Source organism: Chenopodium album, chromosome 27 (assembly GCF_948465745.1).
Source record: "Chenopodium album chromosome 27, dcCheAlbu1.1, whole genome shotgun sequence".
In the NCBI taxonomy this organism is placed as follows: domain Eukaryota; kingdom Viridiplantae; phylum Streptophyta; class Magnoliopsida; order Caryophyllales; family Amaranthaceae; genus Chenopodium; species Chenopodium album.
In genome coordinates this window covers 24,715,728-24,729,351 of record NC_137860.1, presented here as the reverse complement: position 1 = coordinate 24,729,351, position 13,624 = coordinate 24,715,728, and positions in this window count along the sequence as shown.

Sequence of the window (13,624 nt, the reverse complement as noted above, 5' to 3'; positions counted from 1 at the left end):
TGTGATCACTTATACTCATGAATCATACCTTACATTAAATCAAACTTGTTTCCAAATTAAAACACATTGCTAATTAATGTTTGGGTTTTTCTAAGCTATACCCCTAAGGTATTCGAGTTTCTAAGATGTACCCATGCTTTTTCAGGTTTCTAAGTTGCGCCCTTCAACTCCTTATCAATACTAAAATGTACCCTTATTAGTTGTTTAAAAGTTATTTGAGAGTGTGATTTCGTGGCTTCAGTTTTCATTCTTAGGGTTGCGGTGGCTAAGATTTCTCTCTCCTACCATTTCCTTACCTTTTATCATCTTTCTATTAAATTTATAGTTAACGGTAGGTGACGTGGAAGTCCTAACGAGGGTACCATTCATTAATGGTAGTGAGTTGAGGGGCACGATTTAGAAACTCGAAAAAGCATGGGTACGCCTTAGAAACTCAAATACCTTAGGGGTATAGCTTAGAAAAACCCTTAATGTTTGTTCATAAGACGACTAATTTCAATGTTTTTAATCCATATCTTTGATCAGCAATATGAATTTTATATTTTAAAACTGTACATTGAGATGATTAGAACAAGATTTGTGTTAGTATATCCTTTAGTACAATTTACTTATGGATGGTATATATGGTTGAAATTTTTTTAAAAAAGTTTTGTTTTTTCCCTATGTTTCAGTCTTCAGCCTTTGCCTTAAATTTCAATCTGGTTGCATATGTCTTGAAATTACAAGTACTTAATAGGGTAATTAAGTTATACAAGTATGTTCGTTTGTTTTGGATTTGATTCCTGTCATACCAAAGGCTTTTTTATTAGGAGAGCCTTGGCATTTATGGGGTCGGTTAATCAATCTTTTATCAACCAAATCCGACCTTTGCAAGGCATGCGCAGTCAATAGTGATCCAAGGAGCCTGGAAGGTTAAATGAATTACAGGAGGTTGAGAGGCTTTTAGGTTGTGCGTGCCTCTTTTGCATATCAGACATTAGGGAGTTCAAAAGCTAAACCAAAATCTATATTTGCACCGATTAAGGAGTATGTGATAATATGGAGGTCATTGCATATTTGTTGCCCAATGGGAATGGTATGGAGTGTGCGAAAGCTCTATAAGTGGAATTTCTCCGCTATTGTCAGATGAAAGGTTCCTAAAGATTTGGGAAGTGTGTCCTTTCCAAAGTCAGTAAAAGCTGGATAATGGTTTGCGAAAGCACATGTTTAGATCTTGTGTATCTGGTTCAATTCTTCTCTTCTGATTACATCCTCTAATTTACAGCGTCTTATGCATATTAATGCACTTAGATTAATGATGATTTGGGTTGTCCCTAATAAACTAAAATTTTGAATGATAGAGATGCCAAAGGTGATAATCCAGCTAGGGAAGCAAAGGCCTTGATTTCTTCGGTCACTCCTTTTGTTGGTTCAAAGAACTAAGCAGTTCCCTCTCAAAAGGTCTTGTGAGCTTCTTTCGAATTGATTATAATTGATTCTTTAAATCATGTTTCAGAAGAGCTGATCATGACTCCAACATCTCATGTTAGTTTGATGGAAGAGGATGCTTCTTAGGGATAGATTTGTAGGAAGTCTACAGGAACCAATATTCCAATTTTTAGCTTTGTCATCAAGGCTTAGGGTTTCAACTCGCTTGAATCGCCAACAAAGGACTATTTCTCAGTTTCTTCCTTAGACGCTAGGTAAGGTATGTTATACTTCCTCCGTTTTCTTTTAAATGCAACACACATTTTTTCACGGTATTTAAGAATTATGGGGTTCACATGATATAATACACTTTAAAATGGGATGAGTGGTTGTTAGGAGTGTAATTTAGTGGGCCATGTGCTTTGAATAAGGGAAATAGTATAGTTTTTTCCTAAAGTAATTTTCCTTTTATAGTGTGTTGCAAGTATTGTGACATTTCCTTTTTAAAGAAGTGTTGCAAGTAAAAGAAAACGGAGGAAGTAATAAGTTTTCTATAGGTTGTTAGATGGATTGTGTAGGCTTAAAGCGACATCCGGCTTCGTCTCTTGATTTGGAGTCCAACAAGTTGGCTCGTATGAAGCTTGCTCGCGTTGGTCCTTCTTGGGTCTTTTTCACTTAATATAGTTGCATTGTCCTTGTCTTTTGTGTTTTGGATTGTAGTCTTGTTATTTTGTTTAATGAATTTCTTGTAAACAAAAGTTGTGATCAAAATTTTTCTCTTCAAACGAATTATTCCAATTTGAATAATCAAATAGGGTTGGGTCAAATCGAATCCAGTGATTTAGAGTATAGTTTGGATTTCAAATCAAACATTTATGGTCCAATAAACGAGTATGAATGTGTCAATTTGCTAGGTATGGAAAGACATCGATAGGAAATATTTTGTGTCAAGTCTTGTTTATCATTGGAAAAAATTAGTTTCATGTTTAAGAAAATCGAAAGTTCAAATATTGACTTCGCATTAATTATGTTGGTTGGCGGATAGTAAAAATGAGTTTGATGGAATGTGTAGAGATTGAAGCTTAGCACACCACTAAAACTTTACTTGCTATTGCTTGGCTGCTGCCATGCAATTGAACGACCACACGTTTATAGAAATTTCCACATCCCAACTTCTATACTTCATGAAGTGGCCACGAGAATTAGGAGGAGAAGGTTTTAGTAGTTGCGAGTAATAAAGAAGGAAGGCAAATTATTTGACAAGACTCCAAGAGTACAAACAAATAAATTATTTGAATATAACTCGAGACAGACTTATATGTAACTAGGTTAGTTCCCGTGCCATGCACGGTATTTTTCAATAATTATTATTAATTTATCATCATAATTAACTTTTTATAAATAAAAAAATTAAATAAAGACATTGTTGTCAAATTTTGATAAAAAAATACGGAATTCAAAAGATTATGTATTATAATCAAAGATACAATAACGGTAAATTAATCAATACTAACACTTAAAATGAAAAATAAATTCCATTAGTTTGTGTAAGAAAAAATATGTTAATTAATAGGAAGATTAATACAGTAAAATAATTTAACAAATAAAATAGATCTTCATTAGTTTTTTAATGTCTATTTAATATTATATTCTAACTTTTGTATTAAGGATTTAAGGATGTGATGTTACACAAATTATTTTAATAAAAGAATGGAAAAAAGTGAGATTTATAATGAAATAGTTATATGTGTCATTTTGTAAATTAACTAATTAAGCACCTCTATTTTAGTATATGTATAAATTGATAGATTATAGATAATTGACTAATTATAACTATTGTAAATGTAGATTATCGAGAGATAATAGAAATACGGAGTATGTGTTGTTAATTTTCTATAAGCATTGATTTGTTATATACCTTCTTGTAGTAAAATGATGGATGTTAATCCATAATTATAGATGTTTTATCAAGAAAAAAAATGAATCGTTGAATATATTGTAAATTATTATGTTAAAAATAATTTTTTAATAGCTGCAAATATTTTTATTAAAATATGTCAAATCTTTTTTGTTTTAAGTAAATATATCGTATAAGATTAGGAGATTATTTTAATTACTATAAATATTTGTGTGAAATATATGTCACATATTTTAAATTTAAATAATTATATCGTATAAGATTAGGATTTATTTTTGTATAATATTTATTTCCTTAATAGAATTCATCAAAAAAAAAAGAAAAAAAAAACTAAGGACACACCAGGAAATGACATGTGTCATTGCTGGTGTGTCTTTTAGTATATAGTTATTGATAACTCGACCTGTAGCTACTATAATCTTTTACTCCCTCCGTTTTTAAATAATTGCTCCATTTCTATTTTTTGCACTATTCATTTTTCATATTTTAACTAATGTTTGTGATTTATACATAATAAAAAATATAGTCTTGTGGGTACTTGTTGGAATCATCCCAATGAATAGATTATTAATTTTCAATTGTTAGAAATTATAATTATTGATAATTAAAGATATTAGTGATTAAAGATTAGTATCGGCATGCGTGTCCAAGAGAAATGGAGCAAGTATTTAAAAACGGAGGGAGTAATACATATTAATAGATTATTCATCAATCTTTACTACGCATTAACAAAAAAAAAGAGTATTTTACAAGGTCCTTTTATTGGATTTGGGTTGTGGCGATGGTCCTTTGACCGGATTCTGATCAATGACTTTTTTTTATATATATATTTTCCGGTCCGTGCATTCCACGTGATCACTTTAAGTTCGTTTTTTCCCCCTTTTTTTTCTCCTGACCCATTTCCCCCATTCTTTAACCCTAATTTCTTCATCTTCAACCTTTGCGATGGTAACCTTAATTCTGTTTCTAATTCTAATTCTCTTGTCATCAACTAGCTTTCCCCTCATGTTATTCTTATTTACAATTGTTAACTTGTTATTTCTGGTTGATATGTTTGATTTTAGTTGCAAAAGGGTATATCTACAAAACACAATGTTATGTATCATAAAGGGTGAAGAGGAAGATATTAGCTAGGGTTTAGAAAAAAGGGGAAAATATATCTAAAAACGAATTTTAAGTGGCCACGTGAATTTTGTTGGCTGGAAAAATAAGTTAATAGCCGGAATCCAGTCCAAGACCCTCGCCACAACCCAAATCTAATAAAATGACTTTTGTGCCACCTTTTTTGTATAAAAGGACCTTTGTAATAAAAAGACCTACATAAAATGATCTTTCTGACAGATTTTCTTTTATTTTATTTCTTTCGCCTAACATATAGTTCCTGTTCACTTCACCTTACAAAAATAATTTTCTATAAAAATAATTTCAGTTCAGCAAAAAACAATTTTCGTTCTGCAAAATAATTTCAGTTCAGTACAAATAAGTTCAGTCCAGTAAAAATAATTACAATTCAGTAAAAATTAAAAACGTTAAAGAATAAATATAACAGAGAAGTAGATAAATAATTTCATTCAGAAAATAATAATTTCGATGCAATAAAAATAATTTCAGTAAGCAAAAATAAGGTAAAACAAACATGGTCTTATTCCTTTTTAAAAAAACAATTAACCGACCCACATATTTATTTTACAATTATTTTATTACTCTAATATCCCATTTACCTCTTATTTTATTTAAGTCGAAAAACCAATATGTGCTGGCAAAGTGTAAAATTAAAAAAAAAATACAGAGGGGGTATGAACTATGAAGGTTAGAATTGAGCAGCCCTTTTGTTACTTTGTAAATAAAGTTATCCGTTTGTTTAATTTATTTATTATCCTTGCTACATCCCTTTTTCCTTTTTTCTCTCAGTTTTGCGGTTTTTCTTTTACTCACATCATACGAGTAGTAAGATCTTAATTCCTCTCTTCAATGGAATTGGCGACATCAATATGTATAAGAACACAAAGTTTTATATGTGGCTGGCCGCACACTATTTTTTTCTCTCTCTCCTCTCTCCTTTCTCTCTCCTCTCTCCTTTCTCTCTCCTCATTCTCATTTTCTTGAGAAACAATCTGCAGCAAATTCCAATTTCCTAAAAAAAACAAAATCAGTGAAATTTTCAATCGTTGATGATAATCAAACAAATTCCAATCATCATTGTGGGAGATAATCAAAGCTTTAATTACCATTTTCAATTGAAGGCATCATTGTTGGAGATAATCGCTGATCTGTGCCTTCGTGGATGGTTCATTTGTCGTCGATGGTGTTGGTTTTTGGTGGTTTTGAGGGTGTTGTGGGTTGTTGGGATAGGTGTGGGTTGCTGGGCTGGTGGCATGGCGTGTCGGGGCTGGTGGCGTATTAGGGCTAGGTGTGGGTTGTTGGGCGTGGAGATTAGGGTGGGTTTTGGGAGTTAGTGATGGCGCGGTTGCTACGCGTAGTTTCTGGTGGTTAGGGTGGTTTTTGGGTGTGGTTTCGGTTGGATCTGGGTTTGTTTGTGGTGGTGGCATGGCGTGTCGGGGCATGTGGTTGGTGGTGGTTGGTTGTGTTGGTTGCTAGTCGTGATTGGTGTGGGTTGCTGGTGGTTGGTGGTGTGGGTTGCTGGGCGTGGTTGATGGTTGTTGGTGGCGTTGGGGCTTGTGGCTTAGGGTAGTGAGTGCGAGAGGTGGTGGTGGTGTGGTGGAGTTTAAGGCTTTGAGGTGGTGTAGGATTATGGTTTACTAACTTGGTTAGGGGTTACAAGGTCCGGTCAGGGGTTACTAAGGGGGTTATTAGGTCCGGTCAGGGGTTACTTGGTATACGGTCAAGGGTTACTTAAGGGGTTACTTAAGTGGGGTTACTTTGGGGGTTACTTGAGGGATTACTTGGGGGGTTACCAGAGAGGTTACTTAAGTGAGGTTACTTGGGGGGTTACTTTAAGGGTTACTTTAGGGGTTACTAATTGGCACTCCGCCGCACCGTGCAGCCAGCTGCACAAAAAACGCACTGTATATAATACTAATACAGATACCAGAAATTACACATGTCAATTTCCAGTGTTGTTTTTTCCTTCCAAAAATATCTCTCCTTTTATTTTATTGTCAATACATTAAACTATTTACTATAAAATTTGTACAAAATATTTATCAAATCATATATTTGAAATAATTTCAATTCAAATACTTTCTATATTTATATTAAAATATTTTCCATGTCTCTTACTTTGTATATTTTAAGTTTGAGTGTCGTCATTTCGTGTTGATTTCGTGGTCCAAATTAAATGGGTTGGATAGCTAAGCCTCAACACTAACCAGGTCCATTAAACGTGAAGGATCAATTGACCCGTTTAATTATATATGTTGAAAACTCTTGACACAAACCCACTTTTTTCTGTCCGGTTTATGTCATGTTATAAGAAAAAAATATTAGCCTCATTCAATAAAATTATCAAAATTTCCATGATTTATTAGGTTTTTCTTATTAGTCAGGTTGAACATATGTTAATAAATATATTGTAGCTGTATACTGTCCATGATATTCTTATTAAAAAAAAAGTCAATGCTTTTCAAATTTAAAGTAGTGTAAATACCGTGTATGGCACGGGCCCTAATCTAGTTACATCTATCTATATCTATGTTAGAGATATGATATCATCAATATCGGAAAATATATGTGTGATATATTTTCTGTATTGATCCTATTAGGAGCATAATGTATTCATCTTTATTTATGTTAAAGATATTAGTAAGAGAATATATCTTTATGACAAATTAGAGAGGAAATACTCCGTAGAATAGAATGACTTGTTTATTATTCATCGATAGGTAGAGCATTTATACAAAACCTACGCTCATTAGATAGGAAACAATATTTCTAAAAGATATACTAATCTAACCATAAACCTAAAGTGACAAATTAGAGAGGAAATAGAATAGAATGACTTGTTTATTATTCATCGATAGGTAGAGTATTTGTACAAATCCTATGCTCATAAGATAGGAAACACGTACATTTTTTTTTTTTTTGGGAAAAACTGCAAATAATAATACAACCTTTGGCCGGTTCCTTTCTAATAATATGACCTTTCGATTATTCTTTAATATTACAACCTTTAGGGGGAGTTGAATTTTAACAGCCAAAAAAACTTGTAACCTGTGGAACCGGTTACCATGACATGTGTTGTCATGTAATTGGTTTAAAATATAAAAAAAAAATTTAAAAAATAATTTTAAAATTTAATTAAAATTTTTTAACATTTAGTTAACTTATAATTAATTTGTATAGATAAAATAAAAATTAATTAAAAAAATCCACCCACCCAACCACCACCCTGCCTCCATAACCTCTCCATCTCCCCTGCTCAACCCCTGCTATCACCGCCCAACCAACAACAGTAGCACTGTACCTCACTCACAACCTTGCTCCCTCACTGTCACCACAACAACACAATCAGGGCCACCTCCAAGAACCTCTCACTTCTTTCGCTGCTCCCACACGCACCACCATATCAGCCACATCCGTCGCTGCTCCCATGCACACCAGTTGGTCCAAACCCCCCTCCCCGATACACCGCCACCATTGCAGCCCCTTTTTGGACTTTAGGTTTAACCCAGAAGATCTGTTTCTTTGGGTTTTGGGTTTTCTGGGTTAAGCTAATTTTTGGCGGTTGTGGGTGGGGGAATAGGATTTGTAAAGACATAAAACAGGGGAGGGCTGGTTTCGGGGCTGCGGTGGTTGGGAAGGGATTGAATCGGAACTGTAATTCGTGAATCGTGAAGGTGGAGGTTGGTAGCGGTTTTTGCGGGTTAGGGTTCGTTTGGATGGGTGGTGCGACATGTAGGGTAGGTCGGAGTTATAGGATGGGTCGGCGACAGTGAGTGAGCCTGACGCCGGCAGGCCGGTTTCTAGGCTGGAGGAGAAGGAATGGTGGCAGAATGGTGGTGTAGGTGGTGGCAGGTGTGGGTATTTTTTTTTTTAATAATAATAATAAAAGTAATTTTATATTTTGTAAAAATTAAATAAATTTAAAAAAAGCAAATGAAATTAACAAAACCAATAAAACAACGATACGTGGCATGGTAACCTGTAGAAATAGGTTACCAAAAGTTTTTTTGCCTGTTAAAATTCAACACCCCCTAAAGGTTGTAATATTAAAGAATAATCGAAAGGTTGTATTATTAGAAAAGAACCGGTCACATGCTGTATTATTATTTGCCATTTTTTCCTTTTTTTTTATTGATTCTTTATAATTTTTCTCATTTGAACTTACTGATTTTAACTACACTGATATGAATTTATTTTTCAACTAATAGCCCTTTATTTAAGCTCACCTAACCCTTTGTTAAATCTCAATTCTTTATCAGAGTAGATGCAGCCTATAACCCCATTTTCTTGGAAGTGGAAATAGCTGGCATCTGCTACACTTCTTCTCAGAAGTGAAAAGGGGGTTTCATAATACTCCCTCCGTTACTTTTTACTCGCAACTTTTACCATTTTTAGCCGTTACACATTACTTGCAACATTTTTATTTCTTTCCTTTTATGGTAGGTTTTTAATGACAAAATTACCAATTTACCCTTATTTTTTTTAAACCCTTTCTAATTTCCACTAACCTATTCTTATTTAACTCCTAATCTAATCCACTAACACTAATCTAATCTAACCATTCCTACCAAAAAATACCCACCCCAAACTGATTTCATAAGGATTTCATCAGAAATCATCCACCCCCCCAACTACCAGAATTGAATAAAGATCATTCAATTCACCTCGATCATAGTGCCCATAACTCCTTTCTTCTGGAGATTTCTCCAGAAGAACCCTAGATCTACTCTTTTTTCATCCTTTCTCTTTCATCTGCGTCCTTTCTTCTCTCTTCCTCCTTCTCTATCAAACCCTAACAGTGCTCTCTTCCTCTGTCTTCTCTCTTCCTCCTCTTGTTATCTAACAAAATGATTTCCAAAAAACGCGAGTTGAAGTCCCTTGAACTCCCTGAGGAAGATTCCAACACTGTTACTCGGTATCGTCCTCAAAGGGGTACTGGAATCATGAAACTAGTACGGCGGTGTTCTTCTTCCTTTTCCGGGTACAAGAGGGGGAAGATCGGTGCTAAATTGGTGGAGTATATCTCCAGCGACGACGAGAAGGAGGAAGTGGAGGCAGATCCGCCGGTGGTGGCTCTAGATCCGGTGGTTGTGGTTGCTGATGTCCCTGCTGCTGGTGGTGAAGTGGTTAACGCTGATGATGGGAAGCAGGAAAGCCCTAAAAAGGCTTATTCTGGGAAGAAGGCCACCGCTGGTACTGCTTTCGACAGTGGTGGGTCACCTCGTGGGCAAAAGAGGCACAGATCTGTGTGGAAGGATGATTACAGTGACTGGGATCCCTGCTACATGGCATATTTGAGGGACAAGCACCCTCATGACTTCCCACCAGATCTTTGATCTTGCAGCGTAACTATTACTAAACCCTAATTCCTTGATTTTGGTTTTAATTCTGAGTCTTTTTTGCTTACATATGCATCTGAGTCCCTTTTGATGTTGCTGGGTTTATTAGTTGGTTGTTGTTGCCCTGTTTGAGGCTTTTTCATGTTGTTGTTGTTGTTTGGTGATGTAGTAGACAGATGTGGTCATGATTTCATATGTTTGACAATTTTGAGTGATGGTTTTGATGCTGGTTTGTGTGATTATGTTTGTCATGTGGTTTAAATGATTATTCACCCTATGAGTCCCCTACTGGTGGTTGATATGATTTGTAGTTGATGTGTTTGATGTTTGTTGGTTGGCTGTTAAATTGAGTCCATAAGAATGCAACTTGGAGAGTTAGTGTTGTATGGATGATGACCTGTTGGGTTGTGGAATAGACACTTGGGTTTTCTGGTTTGTTGTGTGCTTGTGTTCATGGCATTGTGTACAAATACTTTGAGTCCCATTAGGTTTTTGTATTGTTGATGCATTGAGTCCCCCCCCCCCTGTACTATGCATCAAAGTGTAAATTAAATTCCAAATGATGAAGGGACTCTTATGACTTGAGCCCATAATGGAAGGATGCTCCAACATTCTCCCTTAAAGAGATGTTGTTGAGGTGCCTACTTATGGTTGCTAATATGGTTAATCAATTCCCATCTGATGGAATTAACTAAGAATGACCCTGCCATACATGAGCACATTTAAATCATGTTAATAGTTCCACTTCATTTGGGCAAAAAACTGTTGATTTTACAAAAGCACTACTTCATATGAAATACCATGTCATGACTGCCTAGTCAATCTATTTAACAAAAGACACCTAACCATTACAAAACATATAAAAAGCCTAGTTTTAGTGTAAATGGTTATGTGTGGCAGTCTCTGATCTTGTGTATGTTGTCACTTGTGTCTTCATTTGCAAAACGTTGTTTGTTACTTACAAAAAGTTGTGTCTTCTCCCCACCTCTGTCTTCATCACCTACTTGCATCATCATCAATCTGCATCTACTTCCATCTCTTCATGATGTGGTTGAGGGCCTGTAGTTGGGACAAACAGTGTGTTGAGATACTCCACTGTGTCAGCTACCAGTTTCTTGTCTACCTTCAAAATATCCTCCAAAGCCCCCTGCCTGTCTAGCCTAGCCTTTCCCATGTATGGTGGATTGAAGTTGTTTCCACCTTGCTTTTCCAACACTTTAATCATACATGACTAAAGTGTGATCCAAGTGTATCTGTTTAGTGTTGGATCAAACATTTCAAATGCCTCAGCCACCTTCTCAATTAGCTCATCCAAGTTAGTTGGAAATGATTGGTACTGAATTGATTGTATGGCCTTGAATAACCCAAGATCCAGTACATTTAGGTCAGGGGATTGGGCAGGTTGGAATACAAACTGAATGTTGAACCCATTAGCTTTATTTAGTTGCAGCCAAAAACTCTTCATCTTTTGGAACTTGGTAAGGCCTAGCATTGTCCCATTGTATGATTATGTTTTTGGACAGTTTTGGTGGCCATTCTGCATGTATTGTTGGAATGATTTTGTCCAAAATCATTTCCCTAATTGCATCCTTGTTCACACTTTGAATGGCTTTTGTTTCAATTGTCCCTGCCTCTCTGTTCTTGCTTTTCTTTCTAGCCCTTTCATGCTTCACAAATGGGAACAAACCATACTTCCTTGAGTGGAGCATAGTCCCATCTTGTGCATATAATGGTTTTCCAACCATACCCATGAACATTGCCTTCAATTTAAATCTTTTTGACTGTTGTACTCTGTAAGGAACCTCCTCATTTGGTGTGAGATAGAAGGTCCTTGTCTCTGGGTTCATCATCAATATGGATGTAATGTTGCATATCCATGAATGAAGGGTCCCCCTCACTTGGAACTGGAAGTATGTGTTGTAGAACCCACTTGAGCCTTGCAATCTTGTGATTATCAGTTAGTGCAGGGTGATTACTTGCTGAAACTGCCCTGAGTTTGCCTCTTTTTTTTAATCTGTGAATAAGAACATGGCTGACATTCAGAGCTGCCCCATAGCTTATGTTTGTGGTCCTCTTGTATAGTGGCACTGACATAAGCCACTCATCAGAATATTCAGTGGCCTTTCTTCCTGTTTTGCCTAGCTTCTTGGTTCTGACATCAACTACTTCTCCCAGTTGCATGTGTTTTTTGATTACTTGAAACCATCTGGTTGTAGTTGATTTGTGTACATGATGTTTCCTAGCCAAAGAGGAGAGCATTCCTCTTGGGAGTGAGCCACCTTCCATATTTAGTAGAATATCATCTACTATCTGTCTTTTCTGTTGAATGCTGAGTTCTCTGCTTTGCCTCCCATTGTTTGCTGCATTGTTGTCTTGCTCTTCCTCTGTATCTGAGTCCCCTGTCTGAGTGCCTTCACTTTGTTCCTGCTGAGATGATTGTTGTGATTCTGTCCCTGACCCTGATGCTGAATGCATGGAATTTTCTTCCATCTCTGTCATATGCTCCATGAGCAATTGGTTAATATTGAAAAATTCATCCTCGATTTCTGCCATGAGTCCCCCTTTTTTTTTTTGCAGATTTGATGGTAGGTGATGAAGTGGAGGTGACTTGCCTTTTTTTGAGAGCTTTCAATGGAGCCTAATTCTGTACAAATTCACTAATGCTGCTACTACTAACTCAGCAATTAGGAATTAGGACTAATCCTAGATTATGTTGATGACTTTTGTAATTTTCAAACTTTGGTGTTTAGAATTTCTGGTCTGTAATTTAACACTACAATTCGTATTTCCCTCCCCCCCCCCCCAATACCCTTTTGAAACTCTAATGGTGTTGTGGGTGTGGAATGAATCAGTTGGCCCTTTTAAAGGGAGCTTATGCCTTACTTCTTGGTGTTTAAATTTCAGTTTCAAACTTTTCAAAATTTCATGAAAATTTTGGAGCCAAAATAAATTTTGGAGGCTAATTCATTTAGCCTCCAAAAATTCTGTCAGCCAAATGAGTAAAGAGAAAGGGAAAGGAGAGAGAAAGGGAGAGAGAAAAAAAAAAGGTCACATGTACCCACTTGCAAATGGGTCCACTTCTTTTCCCTCCTTTTTTAACTATACTAATCACATGCCCCTTCCTTTATAATCTCTCCTTAAAATCTTTTGCCTAGGAGTCCGTTCCTCCCTCCAAAGTTGCGAGTAAAAAGTAACGGAGGGAGTATGAAGGATGAGCTAATGCTTGCACAGAGTTAATACCAAGGATGAAGGTGAAGAGAGTTCAGTGTCTCCAGTCACAAGAATCGCAGTTGGTAAGAGTCGAACCTATGACCTCAAAGTCACATGGTGAAACTCTTACCAGTTATACCAAGTACTATTTGTTACTTCTATGCACATAATAATTGATAATAAGTGAACGAAAGATTAGAGACGGAATTAAAAAAACCTGTCTCTAAATTAGGGAGAAATAAAAATTCCGTCTCTAAATTAGAGACGGAATTGAAATTTGTCTCTATTTGATATCATTATAGCAACAAATAATAAGTAAATTATCTCCAATGGCAACAAATATAAATGTGACCTACATATAAATTGACAACAAACTGTAATACAACTTGTTTCCAATGGCATTAAACTAGAATTTGATGTCATTATAGCAACAAATAATAAGAAGAGTATTACCAATGGCGACAAATAAAAAATTCGTTGTCATTAAATGAAATTGGTAAATGGCAACTAATGAAACATACGTTATCATCTAGCAACAATAGTTTAGTTGACTTATTTTTAATGGCAACAATTCAAGAATTCATTGTCTTTGTTTGTTTCTAAATCAATACAAATAAAATATCAGTTG